Source organism: Carassius carassius, chromosome 20 (assembly GCF_963082965.1).
Source record: "Carassius carassius chromosome 20, fCarCar2.1, whole genome shotgun sequence".
Taxonomy (NCBI): Eukaryota; Metazoa; Chordata; class Actinopteri; order Cypriniformes; family Cyprinidae; genus Carassius; species Carassius carassius.
The window spans coordinates 17,183,633-17,204,905 of record NC_081774.1 but is presented as its reverse complement, the minus strand read 5'-3'; the positions used below and the strand labels follow the sequence as shown (position 1 = coordinate 17,204,905).

The 21,273-nt window shown below is 35.6% G+C and overlaps 1 protein-coding gene across 1 annotated transcript in view; it reads left to right on the top strand.

Annotated features, from left to right (window-relative positions):
• Positions 1–4,092: 4,092 nt before the first annotated feature.
• The window catches only part of stag1a (STAG1 cohesin complex component a), a 39,259-nt gene continuing 22,078 nt past the window's right edge, over positions 4,093–21,273 (top strand). Inside the window, exon 1 of the mRNA XM_059501918.1 lies at positions 4,093–4,278. The gene's annotated coding sequence lies outside the window, so the exon portion shown is untranslated. The remainder of the gene's footprint in view (positions 4,279–21,273) is intronic.

The following is a 21,273-nucleotide window of genomic DNA, read 5'->3' as shown; positions in this document are numbered from 1 at the left end:
TTACTAAAAATTTCCTGATCTGCCTGCTTGAGACAGCAGAAACAATCCATGATTAACCATTAAGTAGCATTTAAACTGATTGAGCAATCTGGCAGATACTCACGACAAATGCTTGTGCTGAGGTGTACAGGAAAGCATGTATGAAATCCAATTGGTGATTAAAATTTCCATGATAAATAGAATTAAAAAAAGTAAAAAGTTATATACATACATACATACATACATATATATATTTATATATATATATATATATATAAATATATAAGAAATATATATATAAAAGAAATCTCTTTTTAATCACCAATTAATTATGACACTTGTTACTTTTATATGTATATTTTTAATAAAAATATATAATGTTATATTGTATGTACACCATATGTACCCAGAATTTATACATAAACATTTGAAGTCTCAGAAAATTATACTGAACTCTTTCAGTATTAAATAGGCATGTGCTACATTTGAGTATATGCATGGACAGTATGACTCAATTATGACAGTATGTCTCATCATTGACCTGTGAGTCAGGTAAAATTGCTATATTCCTTTCCACCTACTGTTTCTCCCTCCCACCGATTGTGTCCCAGAGGAACGGAAGCAGGGGATAAAACATCTTCAAGTACTTTTGGCCAGGGTAATTACATCCTTTATGTCAAGTTGCTATGGAGACAAAGAGGAGAGCAGCAATCAGTGCAAACATTTACTGTGGCTGATGGCTTTGTTTGAACTTACTGCGACATGTGATTGTGACAGAGAAATAATAAATTTGTTGTGAAAATTGGCGATTTAATACTGTACGATGACATGGCACAATAGAATAATTTACATACAGCAGTAAAATGTTTGTTAAGCTTCAAATCATGACATACAATGAGAGAAAATTAAAACACTTTGAACAGTAATGGCACTATCTTTCAAGAGGACTTTACGTCAAAATAAGAATTTTGACTTTTAGTCCATGACTTGTTGATTAGATATAGTGTTGTTAGCAAAACACATTCAAAATAGACAATGGAGTATAAGACCTTTAGATTGTATGTAATGGTCTTTCAGACGTGTGTGTTTAGTGACAGAAGCCATGTGTGCCACCAGGCCTGTTTCCATTAGTGACTCACTCCTTCCAGCCATTTCCAATTCCATAATTTTTCTCTTGGGAGAAGAATGAGGCCTGGTAAATTCTCTTTTGTCCTGCTCATAAATCTAGAGACGCCTAATTGGGTTAGAGTGTCTCGAATCCATCAGCAAACTGACAAAAGCCACCGCTGGGGAAGATTCTAGTAAACAGAAACGACACTGGATCTAATCTGATGATAGTTGGGTAGGGAACAGGAAATACAACAGCAAAGAATACGCATGTGTAGATGGGTAAAAGTGCTTTCTTTGATCTTGCATGTTTGTGAGGAGAATAATAAGCTGGCCTGATCTCACAAATGATGTGTTCTGCAGCTCATATCATGTCCAATATTGTTTTGTCTCCAGGTAGTCCTTTTCATCTGCAGTGTAAATAGTGTGAAACAGCAAATCGACAAACAGTGGGTTGGTTGTTCGCAGCTTTAGCCCGGTGTCGGGTATCACTGCAGTGTGAGGTCTGCATTGTGGGATTTATCTCTTAGATTAGGATCCATCCCAACAGAGCTTGTGATTCTGCTGCAGCCTTTAACAGCTCTTGAGAGAAACTGCTACGCTCACAGGCAGCCTGGCGAGATGAAACATTGCCTTTTAATGCCAGAGCAGGGGAGAGGCAGGGAGGTGGGGCATGAAGGAGACAGACACTGTACGCTCCTTAAGCAGCATGTTAGCACCTTCCCAGGAGAGCTCTTGTTCAGAGAAATCATTAAACCCGCTAGAACTGATGTACATCATGATGCACAGACATTCACTTTCTGCTTCTTTGTACATGTCACAGTGATGGAGGAGGTAGACTATCTCTTTGTCAGGATGCACAATATTTTAGTACTTGATTTTTATCAGTCATCTTTTTTAATGTATATTATTTGATCTTAGATATGCTTATTTCTATTCTTTTACATTTAAATTACATTTAAAGTACTTCTATCATCCAAACGCTCACCTGAAGTTCAAAAATGATTATTCAACACATACTAAATGCCTTGTATTGCAAGTCTTAAAGAATTCATATCCATTTTCATGCTGCACATTATAATGTTGTGATACCTAAATTTATTGGTAGTGTTTGAAATTTGAATAAATAAAAATCTAACTATCTGTCTGTCTGTCTGTCTGTTGGTTGTTTTAAACAGGGGCGGACTGGCCATCTGGAGCACCGGGACTTTTCCCGGTGGGCCGCTAGCCATGTGGGCCGGCCCACCCGGTACACAAATTTATATATATATATATATATATATATAATTTTTTTTTTTTTTTTTAATTGACGGAAATCATAATATTACATCTCTTTTCTACGCAAATGGATGAGTGAGTCGATCGCGCAGCCAACAAGCGCGTTTTCGTCTAATTTAGAGAGAGACAGTACAGCGAATTTCTCTGAGCAGCAGGCCACTGTATACGTTCACTTAAAACATAACCGACTGTGTTTACGAAAATACTTGAAGAGACAATTATTTTGAAATAATTGTGTGTGTATTTGTTCATTCAGAAGTTACGATACCCAAAAGAAATCTATCTATCTATCTATCTATCTATCTATCTATCTATCTATCTATCTATCTATCTATCTATCTATCTATCTATCTATCTATCTATCTATCTATTTAAAAAATGTTTTTGTGTTGTATATCTTGTTGTATTATCCATGAAGATACTTTGTAAATTTCCTACAGTAAATGTATCAAAACTTAATTTTCGATTAGTAATATGTATTGCCAAGAAATTCATTTAGCTTTAAAGGTAATTTTCTCAAAATTTTGCACCCTCAGATTCCAGATTTTCAAATAATTGGAACAAAACTGATATCAATTTTGAGAAATTTACCCTTATGACTGGTTTTGTGACCCAGGGTCCCTGTGTTGTGTGTGTGTTATATATAAATATGAATATATATTACAAATATTTTTTAAATATATACAGTTATGTGTTTGCATACACAAACGTTTATTTTGAATGCAATTAATTGTAATGAATCAATTTGACAGCACTGTGAATGTATGCAACAAGAGGTTTGGATGATTGACTGTCAGAAAAAGGTTTTCATTGTTTCACACACATTATATGTTATGGTTGATGTCTTTATTTTGTTTGCACAGAAAGACCAATTACATTTTATATATTTGATTTTTTTTTTTTGTTATTTTTAATGCTTTTTATATACTTGCACAGCATCTGTGGTTGGTCTGATGGGTTGTTTTCATTGTGATTCAAACCTTTCCCTAAATTCTGAATGACTCATCAGCGCTATAACAAAACGAGAGGCCAGTGTGCACCAGACAACAGCTCTAGGCCCTCTCAGTGTGAAGACCACCCACATACATTACACTCCAATGCCCTGGTGCAATTACACAAAGGTCACTACAGATTAGTCAATTACTAAAGACTGAGAGCTTCAATACATTGTTTTCGCATGAAGAGAAGTGTGTATAAGGGCAAATAACAGCCAGTCGATAAGATTAAATTAGAAAAAGTAGAAAAAGGGAGAAATAAAAAAAAAGTAAAACATGATCATACCTGATAAAATCATTGGAGTTTTCAATATGCTATGCTATTCAAACTAATTTAATTTCAGAGTTACAATAAATAAAAAATATTATAATACATAGTAGAATAATTCCTATAGCTATAGCGTTTGTTTAATTAACATTTAGACACAATTCATAGAAAGTATTGTGTTTACAGGTATATAGAGCTTCTGAAACATCAATCACACAATGATTAAAATATATGAATAAATCGTATAATGCTGACCAATTATGTTTTATCATTCTACAGTTTAAACGTCTATAAGCCCGAGGACATTGGCTTTCTAGAAACACATCAGCAGCGTCAAATGATTGTTGTTTTAGCGCCTAAACAGCAGACGTGCTCGTCGTGGTTGTGAGGGTCTCTCCTCCTCCAAACGCCGCCCGCTGCGCTTCGGCTGTTCTCGGCTGTGTCCGCCAGAGGGCGCTCGGGCTCCGATGACAACACGCGCCATTCGATTGTGGAAAATGCCACCAGATGGCGGTTTAGGATTGCTGCTCTTCTGAAAGGCGCGGTTCCTTCTCCCGGTCCAATTTTCAATTAATAAATCCATATTTAGTAAAACTTTTATCGAATTCCGAATAGCGGGAACGCCAACCTTTGCGACCATGAGCATCGCAGGTGAGTTGTATGCATGTTTGTGCTGTTAGTGGTGTGTGAAGGGGAGCGGGTCTGGAGATTAAAGATGGAGGACAGCGGGAGTGGTGGGGGATGGGCGGCTTCTCCTCTGCTCTCGCACTGACTGCGTCTCCTCAGGCCAGATCCACACACCCGCAGCCGGGCTGTAGCGCCTCTTCTGCGGCTCCGCGACCCCTTACGGCTCGGTCATAAAGAAAGGGCTCATTTTCGTAAGGCAGAAGTGTAATTGAACTTATTATGTGTCTGCAGATCTCCATCGGTTTGTCGCAGATGTTGAGCTGCACTCATTATATAATAATCAGTTCATGGCAAACACTGATTGCTGCGGGCTCGAGTAGATGCTGGTTTGGTTATCAGGGTTTTTTTTTCTTTGTTTCTTTTCTCTCTGTCTCTCTCTCCCTCTCTCTTTCTTATGACATGATGCAGGTACCGTTATTTAATCTGTCAAATCCAAGAGATTATTTCAGACATGTCAACAACAGGTTTAAAATGTAATCTGGTGTGCTTTAGTCATGATAACATGATTAATCCCAGTGTAAGAGATGGAGAGGAGAGAAGAAGCAGGCAGACAGGTGTAATACTATTGCTATAATAAAGGAATATGTGAGAGACTTCACTGGGTAAATGTGTGTGTGTGTGTGTCGGGGGGAGGGGTTGAGTTTTCACCTTTGTTTTCATCTGTACTTTCTCAGACTGAAGGAAGATCATTTAAACTAGTATTGAAACTTCACAGTCAGCCCACACTTGACTTGTGTCTTTACTGTTATTTCTCTATTTGACTAAGACAGGTTCTTCAGCAAGGCAACTTGGGTTAAACTACTGAGATAACTTAACTATTAATGACTTTAAAAGCTCTTCAGTAAAGCAGTTTTGTCTGAAATGCAATGTCTGGAGTTATTATCCGTCATTTTTATTTTATTTTTATTGTATTTTCATACTGTTTCTTTTTTTTCTTTTCGTGAAATCAAGTGAATTTCATGCTGTATTCGCTGGACTTGTTAAAATCTTATAGCTGTGTTAAAGCAGTGGCTTCTCTTCAGTCTTAAATGTCAATGTTGTAATATTGCTGTAATGTTACTGAAAAGAGTGTTGTACTTTGTACTTCGAGATGAGCAGTAGTCAGGAAAACCACTAGCTGACATTTTTTTTATGAAGTGCAAATGATGTAACCATTTTTGTGCAGAGTTGCCCAACTTAGCACATCCTGTGGTTAAAAGTGTGGGCATTAAAAAACCATCTGAAGGAAACGGACTCCAGTTCAGTGTGTGAAATATATACCTGACCAAACAGAGACTGTTAGAACAAGTCAACCTACTTGCATCTTCTTTTCCTAATGGATTGAAAGAATATAACCCTGCAAAACTATAGAGGTGTTTAACTGTGGCTCACCAAGTCCTTTAGCAGCCAAAACCCATCTGTTCACCATTACTCCTCACAACACAATCATAATGACATCTTCCCTCCTAAAAACCAGTGAGGAAGGCGTGTGTGTGCTTGTACTTGTGATTTTTTTTTATGATTGCAAGAAAGCCTGTTTATAATGATCGGTTTGACGTCAGCAGACTGAGTTTACTTTAGTACCAGACATGCAGAGAAAATCTATTCATCTTTAAAAATAAAGGCCAGATATGTCTTTTAGAATATGTTATCTACAGATAGATCTAGATAAATCAAATACATCTGGCATTAGTCTGTGTATAGAAATTATTTATAAGGGAATTTTTAATGTGTTGGCTGCTATGATCACCTTGAGATCGAATATACATAACATAGCAGACTATATTAATAACGACATATACCCTGTACTTTCAGAAGAAATATTATTAGGTTTACAGCTAGTAAATCATGCAAAAAATATTGCAAATAAGTTTCACCTGCTTTGTATCAGTACTTGAGATCTCACAAGATTGCATTGTGCCTGTCTTTGCTGAAGGATTACTGTATGGGCTTTTTATCATGAAAAATGATAAACACAAAATTAGTTTGACCTAAAATAGAGTTGATTTAGATTTTGAATGGCTTTTGTGTTCATTCTCTTGGCATGGTGCAACAGATTGTTTGCTGGCAGTTAATCAAAGTCTTTCTCAGACCTGAGGCCAAAGTCTGTGAATAATGGAAAAGAGTGAACAACTTGAAAGTTCTAGTCTGTTGATATGAATGTCATATTAATGAACAAAAGAGGCTGTTTTGCTATGAAGTGCTATCTACTTAAAAAAAAAAATACATGTCTATTTCTTCCACATGGGGCAGATTCAGTAATACATGGTTGAATGAGCTACTAAACAGGTTTTTTTTTTAAAACAGACAGCGAAACTTATATAAAGTCAAATATCTGCATCCAACTTGACCCTTCCATTATTGAAATGTGTCAACATACATTTTTGATTCATATTTTTGGACTGCCAAAAGATGCCATTCTTATTTTAAATTGGTGCAAAAGTCATTTTCCGAATTTAACTGAAAATGCAACTTAGTGAGGCCATTTGACAATAATATAGCATGGAATTTTTAAAGTGTTTATTGATTTTCAGTTTATAAATGTGAAATAAATTAACATCAATTGCATATTTCATTTATAAATGGGTGTTTCTTTAACTATTGGCACTTTTAGAAAATGAACTCTCACAATCTTAAGTTCCCAACGGTGAACACACACGATGCATTAGTCACTTCTACAGTCTCATTTCAACCACACTGGTAAATGATTACACTAACCTTAAAAACCTTTGCTGGGGAAAAGTTGTTGATTATGTTGGGCACAAACTGATGGAAATCATAGTTTGTGTGCAAATTGATATCAGTTTAGATAAATATAGAAAAGCTTTATTGTTATTTTTTGCTCTTTATTTAGATTGTTATATAATTGTAGTAAAATAATTGTTTTTAAAAATAGCTTTTTAATGTATATCTATATTTGATAGGGTATAGAAAAACAGTAAAATATTGACGTTAATACATAAAAAGTCATTTGTAAGTTAAAAAGTTTCCATGATGGTTAAATAAGACAAAAATGAGAGGAAAATATACATTTTAATAATGTTCAACCACCGGGTCGTAAAATTGGCCATAACTGAAGAAGCAGCGGCGTATTGCCAGCAAATGCTCCTCCTGTCAGCCGTGGCTCTGTACCAGATTTGTGAGAATACCAATTATTTCAGCTGACATCTTCAGTTTGTCAGCACACTGCTCCGATACGTCTGACAGTACGGATATGTGATTATTTTACCCTCTAAACAGCCGTGAATGGGGCCTTTGTGTTCAGTGAAAGAGCGTGATTGAAGCTTGTTAAAGTGAGAGTGAGACGGCTCCATGCTGTGTCTCTCCTCCCTCTCCTGCAGTCTCCATTTTGTGAGCGCCTGCAGCGGGGCGGCCATGACTGCTGCCACAGTGACACCAACACAAAAGCAATGTGCCTGTCCCATTCAGCTGCATGTGGCCGGCGCAGACTCACTGCTGTGTGGATGAAAGTGCTTTTGTTGTTGTTTAGGTTGATGTCTGTAAAGGATTTAATGGTCAAGAGTATTGCCAGCCTCTGGTGAAGCTCCCAGTGGATCTGTCTCATCGGTTATTAGTTTCTCACACATTCAGCAGCAGCTGCTGGTGTGTGTGTGTGTGTGTGTGTGTGTGAGAATGGGAAATGTCTTTCTCATTCTAAAGGACCTTCTCTTTTTCACAGTTAATGTGTGTTTGGCGACTCTGCTGAACAAACCCTCCAGAATCAAAGCAGGAAGTCAGCACACTGACATGCCTCAGAGCTGCAGCTGCGCTCACACACCACACCTAGTAAAGTTATTTTACACTGAGTCAACAGTCAGGTTCAATGTACATTAAGTGTTCTTTACATTTGTTAGTCATGGTTTGGTAGGCATGGATATTAGCAGAGACCTGGCAATATGACGTTATTTTGAATTCTGGACCACACTACGTTAATAGGTGTTTTTTTTTGTTTTTTGTTAAACTGATAATGCTCTCTGCCATACGCATTTGACTTTAGTATTTTGCACAAATTATATTGGGTTGTTATTTTAGGTCATGTGACCTAATGCTACAGTGTTTTGCCTTCTCACTTGCACTGAATGGTGGTAAATTGTCCACCCATTATTTTGTCCTAACAAAATAGTTTTAATTAAATTATACTTATTTGCTCTCATTTGTTTTCGGGAAAACATGGAAGTGTTTGGTAGCTTCTAAATTCATCCCTGTTTGGATCCTAAGGAATGAATGGTGCTAAGCTAAATGCTAGCATAGTGGCGCCATGCGCTACAGTGATTGAGTGCATGCACTGAGACAGGAGAGGTAAATTTGAGGGAAGAACATAGTGGAATATGGAAAAACTGTGGCATTTCCCTTTAATATCCTATATGCTGACTATGTTTAATATAAACCAACTGTGTTTACATAAATACTCACCAAGACAGGAATTTTGACATCATTTTTGCAAGACTTAAAAGCATATGCAAATGATACATTCCGTCATCTGTCCCAAGAGTCTTGGTTATAAGCACGGAATGAGTAGAATTATGCAAATTACCCACAATCCTGTGCCAAATTTCAAGTCCTGCTCTGTCTCCTCTGTTAATTACCCGACTGTGAATGATGTGAGGGGCATCACTTTGATGTCACTGAGAAGGCAGTTGTGGCAAGAATGATTTTTGGGGTGGCGGCCCACCACAGCTTGTTTCCATGTAGTGGAAACACTGCTATATATGCTATCTGCCAAATAAGAAAAAATCTGGTGCACCTACAAATGGTTTAAGTTAGGGTAATTATTAGGGATGCAACAATATAGTTAGCCCAAGGTTGAATACATTTTAAATACAGTTTAATTCCAAGGTTAAATACCACGTTTTCGGTTTGGTTCTGATGACTTGGCAGTGTCTTTTGCAAAAATTTTAACAACAACAAAAAAAAAACTCTTGTAAACTTCTGTGCTCTGGTAAAAGTGTGGATTATTATATGTCTACTTAAAAGAGGAATTATTTTTCCGATTTTTTACCAAAATAGGATGGATTGGCCACTATTGAGCACTATAAACGCATGTAATGTTTGTGTTTCATTCATACTGGTAGCCAGAGGGTTTTGAAGGATGTAACATAAGGACAATAAAAATTCCCCTTCAACAATATATGGTTTATGGTTTATGTTCTTCAAGCCATCTCGGGTATTTTCATAATGATTAAGTATATTTGTAAGCCACTGCTAATCGACATAGCCTTTATTACAGTAAAAAGAAATATATTCAGCCTTATTCTGTGATAAGAAGCCACATCAGATCTCAAAAGGAAGTTTTCTATTTGTAACACTCAACTAATGTTGTGAAGTAAATACAAGTTATAATGTTCTTTTGTTGGACAGCAGGTTTATATGCAAGTCATTACGAGGGAAGATGCTCGGCGTGTGTTGCCGCTTCAAATGCACTTTATAAGCAGGGAGACGTTTCTTAATCTCAGCACGTGAAATCTCGGGCACACAGCCAATTCTGAGAGTAATAAAACACAGAAATTTAAAAGCAAACCCAAAAAAACACAATTCACAACAGTTCAGTAATGTATTGAGAATTGTGACATCCATAGTAATTATATTTGAGTAATTGATGTCACTGGTTCTCGTATGATCTATTAAATGTGCAGATTTCTGATAAATGCTTTTGACATTTAAAATCACAGATCTTAATCGCTCCACCTCCAAATTCACAAAGTATTAATTAAACACAGGCTCCTCCCCCATCATGAGCGAACACGTCCCTTATTGGTGATTGGCTAGAAGTGTGTTTGGGAGCTTGGTCTGATCCACTTTTAACAGTGTTTCTCAGAAATTGCTTACTCCATGTTTAAAACAGTCATAGTAGCAGCAAGTTGCCTGATATTTCAGCCAAACAAATTTTGCAAATTGCTACTATAGTAAAATTTGGGTTATCGTGAAGTGTGTCTGCCCTGCAGGGATGTTTGTCTGTTGTAGTTTATCTATATTTTGTGCATGAAAAAGATGCTGACAGTCAAAATGCACTGAGAAGAACAAATTGAAGTCTGTTTCAGTTAATGGTTTTGCATGGGTAAACAAAAAGCTTTTCAAAATATTTTTATGTTGCCGAATTTTTGGTGCATCAGTTGAAAAAGGTCTTTGTACACTACTACTTGTTCTTAATCTGGGTCTGTCAGCAATTTAGATTTATAGGACACACTGAGAGGTTTTACTGTATTTGAGCTTTTCCCTGTGCTGTTCTATTGTTAAGATAGTGATGAAGGAAGATTATAGCGAGCCCAGCGTTCAGGGTTAATCCTGTAGACTTCCCATCAGTGGAGAAAGATCCCTAGAGATTAAAGGCTTCTCACGTCCCCTGGGTCAGTCATCTGCTGTTTGGAGCACCTCATCTCATTAGTGTGCAGTTAAAGCCTTATGCTTTAAATGGTGTGATGTGTCTGAAAGATTTAGCTGTTACACAGAGGGGCTGCTACAGACAGTGCACTTTTATAGTTACACAGTGCAGTTAAACACTTAAAAATGTATGAATGTCATTGCATTAGACATGAAACCAAATGACTTCTGCAAACAAACAATGCCAGATCTTTTAATGATCAAGGAAAAGGCTGCGGGACAATAAAATGGCTGATGTCATAGATCACACAACAGAGCCAACATGACAGATGTGATATCTGTGGATTGTATTCATGAGGTCACACTAGACTGAGAATGCAATATCAGCCTGCTTCAGATCCCAGATACGGGTAACAGGATATGATGTCACACTCCTGTTTTGGATTAATAATTAATTTAATACAGGATTACATTAATAATAACAATAATATTAATGCTGTCATATTGTTAAAATGTAGTTTGTTTCCACAACACTTTTATTTAGATTTAAACTTTTGGTCTGAAAAGATTATTAAAAATGAAAAATGACATGAATATATTATTATATTTGTTATATATACATAAAGACATTGATTACCTGCCATACAGGTAATATGTCTGGATTGGGCATGTCTTGTAATACTAACTAAATACTGTAATACTTTTGCTAACCTTGGAACAACATATAAAGCTACCTGATATTGCTCTATCACAATCGCAAAGTTTAATCACAATATATAAACATTGCAGTTAATTGGGTTCACCGTCTGTTTGATTGCATGTAATTTGTAACTTACTGCATGTTTCTTACTGTACATTTCTGCCATAGTCACCACTAATAACCTACTCCTAAATATAATGTAGAAACTTTAAAGCTGCTTTGCAAAGATTTGTATCGTGAAATGCACTACACAAATAAACTTGATTAAATTGAATTGAATTGTAGTAGACGGACATTGAACAGGTTGTTATAGTAAAAAACAATACAAAACAAAACAAAAAACATGACTAGTTTTCATTTAGTTTAACTTCATGTGTCATAATATCTAAAGCTGAAATAATAATAAATTAAAATTACATGGACATATGTAAAAAAAAAAAAAAAAGACTAATAAAATTAAAAAAAAAAATGCAAAAAGAAAAAACTATTTACAAATATTATTTAAAGACTAGTATCTGAATGGTATTTTACTCTTTTGTAGTATTGGCCATAAAGAAACTTTTCTGTTCAACCACCAGTAACATCATTTCAACTCTTGCTAGTTCCTATTTTCAGCTTATTCCCACATCCTGTCGGGTCTGGTGTTTCTTTCTGTGGACTTCACATTGTGATTCTTAAAATGTCTCTGCGCTCAGCCGTCATCCCCTCACCTGACATTCCTCTCCTGCAGGTGAATGGCCTCTTTTATAGCATATTTCTCAGAGACGTGACAATGACTTCATCGTCTCAACATAGCCCTTTTGTTAACACAGCACACGGCTGGTTATGCGCAGACTAAGGCTTTTACTTCATCACATTCCGTATGTTCTGTACACTTTCCCACGGACACGACTGAGGGTCCTGAAATATGTGAGATTCAAGGAGAGCAGATGGAATTACAGACTGTGGTGAACACATCAACAGAAAACTCAAGCTGCTGACTTAAACAGATCTGGTTTCAGTAATGTAATGTAATTCTCCTTCTCTGTAAGGCAAAAAGTGTCCACTTATCCAGTCAACTGGATCATGAGTTTGGATGAAAATAGTGCTTTCTTCAACTGCACCTTTTTACATGTACGACCTCAAAATCACACACACTGCCATTATCTTGTTTTTCTCGCTCCGCAGAACAGATGGCAATTTTTTTAAATGAGTGTAATTTATGTGCCACTAGCTGATTTCAAATCTGTTTTTTGAATACCCATAATTGTTTTCATTTCTTTATTTTGTCTGGAATAACAAACTACAAGAGATTCTTTGATCTGAGTTTACGTCACAGTCGAGGAAAATGGAAAAGCCTTAATGTGATCAGAGGGTTTTCAAGAAGTCCTCATTTCTCTTCAGGGACAGAGGAATTCTGTTTCCGCATCTTAGCTTGTCATTTCACCCTGCATTACATAAAGAGGCGATCAGTTTATTCTGTTCACCAGACTCCCATCACCTTCCATTGATTTACTCTTAATAGAGTTTGTGCCCTTGACCAAACAGAGGTAGAGTCGTTCAGCTAATGCCTTCACATTTTGAACGTGGCTGCTTTGTTTCGATCATTTCAGTGTTCTTACTGATGCTTTTGTTCTTCTGTGAAAAATTTATGTTTGTTAAAGTCAACATGAGAAACCATTTTACTTCTGTAATGTAATATAACTATGGGTAAACCAGGTATTCATCTGTATTTTTATTAAAGATGACAGACAAGAATCTATTTTCTAAAACCAAGTCAGGAGCATGCATGAAGAAAGTAATTGATTTTATGTCGACTATAGTTTAGTTGTTCAAAAACACATTTTCGTAAGGGAATTTAAGAAACATTGTAAACTCTAAAATCTCACAGTGGTTATACAAATCTAATAATCCATTTTTTTATGTTACAGCAGGTCATCCACCCTGCTCTTCAGCTCTCCTTATGTACTGCTGGGCTTCATCCTATTGTTTTATTTAGGAGCCAATGTTTTAATTCCAGTTCATTCTGGCTACATCTGACACCTTCTTGATAATTTACCAGCTGTCTGATACTGCACAGAAAGCTGCTCAGTAAATCAAGTGATACTTGAATTGGTAAATATGTTCTGCCTTCATTTTTTAATAATATAAATCTACGCATACTACATAAGTCTTTATATAGAAATGTTATATATTTGTTATTTAATTCAGCTTCAAAATGTTTTCTGTTGTGTCCCCATGTTTCTTTGATGACAGCAGCATTGGAAATGCTCCACAAATTTGTGTCAAACCTAAAGACCATGTTCTCCAGCAGATGATCCAAAGAGCGTCTTGTGTCTCAATAGAAGCAAGAACATCTGTACAGCTGTCTGTACAAAAGGGTCACATCATCAACATCGCAAATTTTAATTAGTAGAAAAAAATCCAGAATTTCAAAATCCTTTCTATGCCCAGATTTAAATATATTTTTTTCCCAGATTTTGAGTGTGGTTTCAGACTTTTAGACCCCAGTTTGTCATATATATATTAGGGCTGTCAGTCAATTAAATTTTTTATGTAATTAATTACAGGGTGTTGCAACTTTATTTTTAGTTTTTTTTTCTTTATGTTTATATTATTAATAACATCCAGTTTAAAAGTTTACAGTTAGTAATTGTCATAAAAAAAAAACTTTTATTCAGCGAGGATACATAAAATTATTTCAGAATCATAAAAATCTCATATTCACTTTTTTTTAATTTGCTTAACATTTTCAAAATGCTTTTACGTCCTGTTTTACATGTTTTCAATGTTTTTTTAGACTCAAGTTTATTTATTATTTGTAGTGTATATATTGCTAATGGTTGTGGACATGTTAGTCCAGTCAACTCTATCTTCTCCTGCAGCGCTGCCTGGATGTACAGCTGTATCATGTTTAAATTTCATGGATTCACTGTGAAAATCATTAGAGGAGCCGGCGTCCTTGAGTTATCCACGTCCTCAGAGACTGTAGTTAGAGTGAATGGTTTGTCCTGAGCCATTGAACGAACTTCTCCCTCTGGGTGCCTTGAATTACATTTAAGTTGACTGTAAGTGGTTGTGGAATTAAAAAACCTCCTCATGTAATCTTAAAGTAATTCTTTCTGTATCGGTCAATATTTGTGAAAGCACGCCTACTGTCTCTCACATGCGTGTCGTTTGTGGATTAATAGCTCTGTTGTGTGTGTGTGTGTGTGTGTGTGTGTGTGCGTGCGTGCACGTGTAGTGGTTGGCAGGGATGTGAGCGTGCTTCACGCATGCGTGTGTTGCTTTTACTGTAAAGCACTTAACATGCATGACATGTATTCCAGAAGACAGTCGTTACCATGGCAACCCGTGTAGGTCATAAGCTGCAGGTTTGATTTGATTGGCTGAATGAAGCGAGCGCACACGGGAGAGATCAGTCTGCGTACAGGACTGTTTATCTACAGGATGTCCTTTTGGATCTGCTCTACCAATCTGATTTCTCTCTTCAGCTATTTTACAGCACTAAGAATTGCTCTGGCTTTCCATATTTAAACATGCTCCCTGTTTCACATTCAGTTTGAGGACTGTTATTGGCTTTGATGAGTCTGAACTTTAGTACTGGTGGTGTTTTGTTTTGTGTGTTTGTATAAAGTCATAAAATCAAATTCTGATTTTTTTTTGTGTCTGAGTTACTTTAATTTTTCACCTCATCTTGGGCGGCTTGACTAAAATGTTATATCATGCTGTAAATCATTTATTTGACAGTAACAGTATGGGCCAATATCACTTTTTCTTTTTTTTTTTTTTTTTTTTACAATATCACAATTTGTAAAATTGTATTTATTTATTTATTTTTGATAACACAGTTAATTAAGTATAAGTATTCTCTTTATGTTTGAATTATTCCTAACATATGGTACGGTTTAAAAGTTTAGAGTCAGTGAGATTTCTTTTATTTAAACTTTTATTCAGCAAGTGTAGTTAACATGTTTAGATTGTTGCATAAGAGTTCTATTTCAACATTAATAACACTGAGTACGCTTACATGGACAACAATATTCAGGTATTAACACGATTAAGAAAATTAGGACTAAACGATAAATCGCATGCAATATTTAATGCCCATTTTTTCAGTAATGCACAAAGATGCGCAAAATATGATTGTGGTTTTGCGCAGCTTGTCAGTGAACAATTGTATTTTAAATGCTGCTCCATGTGAAAGCGCGCAGGTGATGGAGATTTACAGCTAATTACAGAACCGGCTTTACTGACAAAATGGGCATTAAATATTGCATGCGATTTATTGTGCAGCCCTAACTCGATTAAGAATCTACCATGTAAACAGAGATTTTTGATTACTTTAATCTGGCTTAAGTCATACTCGAAGTAAGCACAAATCGAATTAAGACATGTTGGGATGTAACAGTATGAAAATTTCTTATCACGATTATAGTGACCAAAATGATCAAGGTTACCAGTATTATCACGGTATTGTTAAAATGTGCTGGAGATGTTCAAAAAGTACCAACACATAAATCCAGGGCCTAAAGCTAACTTTGTGCCACACTTGCCAATGGCCGGTGACATAATAAAATGTACTGTAAATTTTTTTTGCAAAAATAGTTATTACTACTACAGTGACTTAACATATTTCCAATGTTTTTAATTTTTTCTGCTGGTGTATTTTCCCTAAATTTTTCTTATTAATTATAGCCATTTCAGTATAATTGAAAGCCATTATTTTTCATATTTAATAGGCTCTGAAATATATAAAAACTTTTAATTTAAGTGATTTTAAAACAATTTTCACATAACCTATATTATATATGCATAAACCAAACAGATTAATCTTTATTCAAGCTATAAAAGTTAATCAGCGACTAGAACAGTCCAAGCATTTCTCTTTTTTCTTTTGTTCTTTGATTTACATCAATGACAGACCTCAATAGGCTTTACTTTAAAATCACTATCTCTTAAAAACCTGATGAATATGACGTGGATCTGACACATATCCGATTTTCTCTCATTTAGGACTTTATAACTCATTATTATACTTTTTGTTTGCATAATCACTAAAGAAATAACACTACCAATGATGTCCAGATTTTACATGACGACTTGACTGACAACCACTCACTGACAGCAGGTGGCGCTTATGGAAAAGCTGAATTACAGCGGTTTCATGTAAACTCCCTGGACAAAGCAGTATTGAGATTAAGAAAACTTATTTAGGTATTACATGGAGCAAAGAGGAAAACAAAATGGCATCGAATCGTTTCTGAAGACAGCCAGAACCTTCAGAGGTACATTCATATAATTGATTAATTCATGTATTCATTTGTATAATTCCCGAAGCACTCTTAAAACCTCCCAGCTTTTCCGACGTTTTCACTCAGAACGAAACTACTCTGCGTGCTGTGTGCATGTGAGACCGTTACTAAAAACTGCTTTATGCTGGACAGTATTTAACGTGAGTTGTTCAAATCGCAGTAATCTAATACGATTTTAATGATAATTCAAATATGAAATGGTAATACTAACCGTGGGGAATTTTATCATGATTTATTGTCAAACCAGTAATCGTTACATCCCTAAAGACATGGAGTATTCCTATTTTAGTCACATTATCGAAGTGTAGTATAGACATGTATAATAATCAAATTTCGGATCTCAATGTACGTAGTCACTGATAATAATAAGAAATGTTTTTTGTGCATCAAGTCAGCATATTAGGAAAAGTAATTAATACTTATATAAGGATTATAAATAAATAGGATTATATATAAAGGATTATATATAAAAAACATATTTTAAATTAAATTTTAAAATATATTCAAAAATGGATTACTTAAATTTGAATAATAGCTCATGATATTACTGCTTTTTAAATGTAGCCTTGGTTAGCATAATTCTTTCAAAAACATTTTAAAAATCTTACTGATCACCAACTTTGAATGGTATATACATTATTACCAATATTATATATCGTAAATATATATTAGCAACAGACTATGTTCCAGATGTTGCAGATTTGTAACACCATTGTACTTGGTTTAAGCATGCAACTCTGACTTTGCATTCAATATTTTGCAACTTAAATATGCTTAAATATGACTTCTTTTCCTGTAGTTATAGATTCAGCAACGGCAGCATAGAAATCTGGTGCAAAAATACTGTGCATTGATTGAGTTGATAATAAAAGTATTAGTATTGTAAAATGAATATTGGGTTAGAAACCATATATCGGTTGAATCAGTTGAACAATTAATGCAGCAAGTTGTGACGTTGCTTGGCAGCTGCAATAAGCTAATATCTTTACAACAGACACCCCTTGTTCGTTACAGTAGACCAGTTGACACATTTCTACTGTTGCATGGCACACATTTCCACCCACTTAATGTTTTTTTAAATCAGTATAAAAATGGTAAATTGATGTCGTGCAGGATCTAGTTGTAAATTACTGTTGAATAAAAAAAATAAAAAAAAATTAATGAACATCTCTTCCCTTGGTGAAATGTGTCTTTTGTAATTCTGCAGATAAATCGAACATGATCTCAGCCCGTGATTCACTCTAAATTATTAGTCACATTTTTCATTTTCTATCTTGGTGTACTGAATGACTACTCTCTCTCAGCCTCAAAACATTACTGCAAATAAATCATCCCTGCATCTGAGTCAAATTGTGTGTTGTGCAATGATGATCTGATGTGTTTGGGTTCACACCTGTGTGTCTTCTCCTCTCATCACATCATTACAGTCACATGTGACATGCTGTTTCTCATAACATCTAATCATTTACTCTACTGTAGCATTTTACTTTAGGGCTTTAAACTGAAATGAGCAGTGAAGACTGGAGTGAAGTCAGCATATGGGTTGTTGGGGTTATATGAATGTATAAGGTAAAGTGTATGTGTTGGGTACTGTAACAGTGATAAATGAGCTGTTAATTGAGCTCCCAAATGAGCTGTGGAAGAATGGGTGGTTAAATGTCTCTGTGTTGTGTTGCTTCACTCCACACCCATGCTAAAGTTTATGCTCAACTTTCATACAAAAAGTTCTAGCTTCACTTTATTGTAATGTTCACATAATGGCACATATTTTGGTTGTTACGAGGATGGACAGCATGTAAATGTAAATAATTTAGGAATTTAGGACACAAACACACACACACACACACACACACACATAAGTATTGTCATAATATCCTGTGCAATGTTTGTTTACACTGTGAATGAGTGTGAATTTAAAATAGATACATGTTTTAATGGTGATGCTCACATAGGACAAATTCCAGCTTTGAGTTTTCTGAATTTGTACATATCTTTTTAATGGCTTGAGCTGAACTCTGGCAATGATAAATGTGCCATTTATGTCATTTTAAGTGCTGCTTGACATTTCATGGCTGGAAGGTTTCTGTTAATGAAACAAGTGTGGCTTGGAAAGAACAGATATTGGGATATTGGCTTGTGGAAATTCAGCATCTTGGAACAGCGAACATGTTCCCACCCCCTAAAACAAGACGGTTAGGAATGCATTGGTGTTAGTGGTAATACATGATGTCATAATATTTATCAACCACCTCAGCACTTCATACATTTTTCACATATTTTTTGTTGCATAGGTTTGTTTTTGTAATGTTTATCTTTTTAAAAGCTCATCTCATTCAAGCAAAATCCCAAGCTAAACATGCTGTGCAAATAATAATGTGTCCATTATTATTTTGCTAGTGGTTTTCAAATATTTTTCATTCAAACCCATTCAAAGGAGAAAGTTATCAGCAGAGGAAGGCAATTTTAGTTTAGTCCTGATGTGTTCAAGCTTTGTTTTAAGCAATCTGACGGTTTGTCAGACATTTTCAACAGATCCATTTCTTAGAGCCTTGTTTCTCTAGAGCCGTTCTCAGGTTGTCCTGCTTCATTAGGGCCCTGTTTCTGAGCAGACCGGCCTAAAACAGAGGTTGTTCCACTCAGAACTCGCTGTGTGGTACATTGCTTAGTGTCTCTTGAGAGGCTTGTTTTGGGAAAGTGCATTTGTTGCAGGCCATTATAGATTAAAATGCAGCTGATGGTCTATAATATTGTCTCGGCTCTAGACTTTTTTTTGTTTTTTTGCCCCAGAAATAATTGCGATAAGACATATCTTTGTAATTTTAACACCATTTTATGAATATATAATCATAATATAACAGCATAATAATGCAAGAAGGCCTACTCACTTTCGATTTTTTGCGGCCCTTCTGTTCTTGTAAATTAAGGGTAAACACTTTTGCTGAAAAACACAATCATTACTAATCAGTCTGATGTCCGTATGCACAAAGGCACAGATCCCTAAACAATCTGCAGAATAAACTTTTCTGTAGAAGCATTTTTTATATTTGAACTAGCACCTCATGACTACACCACGTTATCTATTAGAAGCTGCAAAAGACACAGGTGCAAGTGGAATGCAAAAAACATGGTGACATTAATTTTTATGTAAATATAATGGCCGATATATTGCATAACCAAAAATGATTGAGGTCATGTATATCATGTCGATATATTGATTATTGTGACAGGACTGCTCAGCTCCACTTGGCAGAAGAGCAAACAGTATGACGTAATTCTGACATAATTTATTGGCATCCCTTTGAGAATGTTGCGCAATTTCTGCTCTGCTCTTAAACCACTAGTGTAATTTAATAATTATATGAGTGCATAATAAGCTATTATGATGTGCCCTGGCTTGACTTCCTTAGTAATTAATGTGCTTACAGATCACAAATAGCTCAGATGAGTACATAAAACTCTTCACTGCAAACAAGATTTGTTATATATTTTTTTAAGATGTATTTCTGGATGTTTTTGCCTTTTTTCTGAAAGAACAGTAACGACAGGAAGCAACGTAGGAAATAGACAGGGTGGGATTGGGAAAGTTCAACAACCTAGGATTTGAACTCGGATGCCTGTAGCACAATGGCGATATACAGTATGTTGGCACAGTGCCCACAAGGCTTTTTCTTGCCCCATGGACCCTTTTCACATTTCCAGGTTCTTAGAAGCAGAAATAATCATAGCTGGGTAAACTTCAGTAGAGGTGAACAGTAACTACAACAAACATAATTTTTGTGTTCCCATTTGCTGTAAATTAAATAAATAAATAAATATGTATGTATGTGTGTAGTGGTCGACCGATATGATGCAAAGGCCGATTTATCAGCTGATATTTGGTATCTTTCATACGGAGCCCTGCACATGACATGCAAGAAAAAATAAATAAACTGTGCACACAATTTACTAATTCGTTCCCTCAATTTACTAAAACGTGCACACGATTACTATTGCGTTCCCTCGATTTACTATTGCGTTCCCTTGATTTACTATTGTGTTCCCTCAATTTACTATTGCGTTCCCTTGATATACTATTGTGTTCCCTTGACTTGCTAAATCGTGTGCACGATTTAGCAAATCGAGGGAACGAATTAGTAAATCATGTGCACAATTTATAAATAGAGTTAACTAAATAGTTAATAGAGGGAACGCAACAGTAATTGTGTGCATGTTTTAGTACATTGAGGGAATGAATTAGTAAATCGTGCACACGATTTAGCCTACTATTTTTTCCTGCATGTCATGTGCGGGGCTCCGTACTTTCAAATATCGGCATCGGCCGATAAGTTTTTCTGTTTGGCCGATGCGTTCAAGTTCAGTCTGTGTAGAAGCACTTGACTGGTCTACAGAAAGCCAAGTCCTAATCCCTGATGAACAACTCTGGTTTGATTTTAAAAGCAGATCTTGAGCCAAAAACTCATCACCAAACACAGATGATTTTACATACACTATAAGGACAAAAGTATTGGGACACCCCTTCTTTAAAACTGTGGCAACAAAGATGGAAACATAATTCATGTTTTTAACAATTGTATTTCCATCTCTGCTGCAATAGCTTTGAAAGTGTCTAAAATAACTGTACCCATATGTACAAGTCATTAGTGTGTGGTGATGAGTTTTTGGCTCAAG